We start from the raw sequence: 2500 nt of genomic DNA on the forward strand, positions 1-2500 counted from the left end.
AGATACGGTGAAAAACCATGGCGCGCCAGCCAATGCGACGGTACCGGCTGAAAACGGCTAAGTCGGGCGACGTCGGAAATCGTGTAACGACACGGTGAACTATAGTCGGGTGGGCGCGCGGCGGTCGAGATACGGTGAAAAACCATGGCGCGCCAGCCAAAGCAGCGGTACCGGCTGAAAACGGCTAAGTCGGGCGACGTCGGAAATCGTGTAACGACACGGTGAACTATAGTCGGGTGGGCGCGCGGCGGTCGAGATACGGTGAAAAACCATGGCGCGCCAGCCAAAGCGACGGTACCGGCTGAAAACGGCTAAGTCGGGCGACGTCGGAAATCGTGTAACGACACGGTGAACTATAGTCGGGTGGGCGCGCGGCGGTCGAGATACGGTGAAAAACCATGGCGCGCCAGCCAAAGCAGCGGTACCGGCTGAAAACGGCTAAGTCGGGGCGACGTCGGAAATCGTGTAACGACACGGTGAACTATAGTCGGGTGGGCGCGCGGCGGTCGAGATACGGTGAAAAACCATGGCGCGCCAGCCGGAACTGCGGGACCGGCTGAAAACGGCTAAGTCTGGGCGACGTCGGAAATCGTGTAACGACACGGTGAACTATAGTCGGGTGGGCGCGCGGCGGTCGAGATACGGTGAAAAACCATGGCGCGCCAGCCAAAGCAGCAGTACCGGCTGAAAACGGCTAAGTCGGGCGGCGTCGGAAATCGTCAAACGTCAGAGAGAACTATAGTCGGGTGGGCGCGCGGCGGTCGAGATACGGTGAAAAACCATGGCGCGCCAGCCAATAAAGCAGCGGTACCGGCTGAAAACGGCTAAGTCCGGGCGACGTCGGAAAACGTGTAACGACACGGTGAACTATAGTCGGGTGGGCGCGCGGCGGTCGAGATACGGTGAAAAACCATGGCGCGCCAGCCAAAGCGCCGGAACCGGCTGAAAACGGCTAAGTCCGGGCGACGTCGGAAAACGTGTAACGACACGGTGAACTATAGTCGGGTGGGCGCGCGGCGGTCGAGATACGGTGAAAAACCATGGCGCGCCAGCCAAAGCAGCAGCGGCTGAAAACGGCTAAGTCTGGGCGACGTCGGAAAACGTGTAACGACACGGTGAACTATAGTCGGGTGGGCGCGCGGCGGTCGAGATACGGTGAAAAACCATGGCGCGCCAGCCAAAACGACGGTACCGGCTGAAAACGGCTAAGTCGGGGCGACGTCGGAAATCGTGTAACGACACGGTGAACTATAGTCGGGTGGGCGCGCGGCGGTCGAGATACGGTGAAAAACCATGGCGCGCCAGCCAAAGCAGCAGTACCGGCTGAAAACGGCTAAGTCGGGCGGCGTCGGAAATCGTCAAACGTCGAGTGAGAACTATAGTCGGGTGGGCGCGCGGCGGTCGAGATACGGTGAAAAACCATGGCGCGCCACCCATAGGTACCGTACCGGCTGAAAACGGCTAAGTCGGGGCGACGTCGGAAAACGTGTAACGACACGGTGAACTATAGTCGGGTGGGCGCGCGGCGGTCGAGATACGGTGAAAAACCATGGCGCGCCAGCCAAAACGACGGTACCGGCTGAAAACGGCTAAGTCTGGGCGACGTCGGAAAACGTGTAACGACACGGTGAACTATAGTCGGGTGGGCGCGCGGCGGTCGAGATACGGTGAAAAACCATGGCGCGCCAGCCAAAACGACGGTACCGGCTGAAAACGGCTAAGCCTGGCAGAAAATCTCTGCCGCGGCAGAGAAATGGCCATTTTCTCTGCCGCGACAACGGTGTAGGGCTCCTTCACAAGCTGACGGGCAGGGGTCCCAGGGGGGGCTAAGTTCCCCAGGTATATTGGGGGGGGCTGGCATCCCTCCCTGTCGGCGCCGGGGTTATCCCCGTAGCCTTCTACGCCCGTTACGCCGCAACGTTTTTCGTTGCCGTGACGTGTCCCGAACAGAGAAAGCGCACGTTCCCCGTCTATTGGCGGGGAACAAGCGCCGTTGCCTTCAGAGAACGTCCCGAATTTGAGAACAACCGTGAACAGGTGTTGCCTCTACCTCTCCACAGTTAGTGGTAGGATACGTAACATTCTGCGCCGATCCTCAATCAACGGATGCCGTTGCCTTAAGAGAACGTCGCCGTGCAACGTTACCGTTGCTGCGGTGACACCCGCGCGCTGTCGACACTCAGGACGCCTACACCGAGCAATCCCACCGTGCTTACGCGTGGTGGGAGGATCGGGAGGCTTGACCGATGTTGGCTACGCGAGCGCATGTCCCGAACGAGAGAAAGCGCACGTTCCCCGTCTATTGGCGGGGAACAAGCGACGTGTCCTTCAGAGAACGTCCCGAATTTGAGAACAACCGTGAACAGGTGTTGCCTCTACCTCTCCACGGTTAGTGGTAGGATACGTAACATTCTGCGCCGATCCTCAATCAACGGATGCCGTTGCCTTAAGAAAACGTCGCCGTGCAACGTTACCGTTGCTGCGGTGACACCAGCGCTGT

Source organism: Lolium perenne, unplaced genomic scaffold (assembly GCF_019359855.2).
Source record: "Lolium perenne isolate Kyuss_39 unplaced genomic scaffold, Kyuss_2.0 unplaced57, whole genome shotgun sequence".
NCBI classification, from domain to species: Eukaryota; Viridiplantae; Streptophyta; class Magnoliopsida; order Poales; family Poaceae; genus Lolium; species Lolium perenne.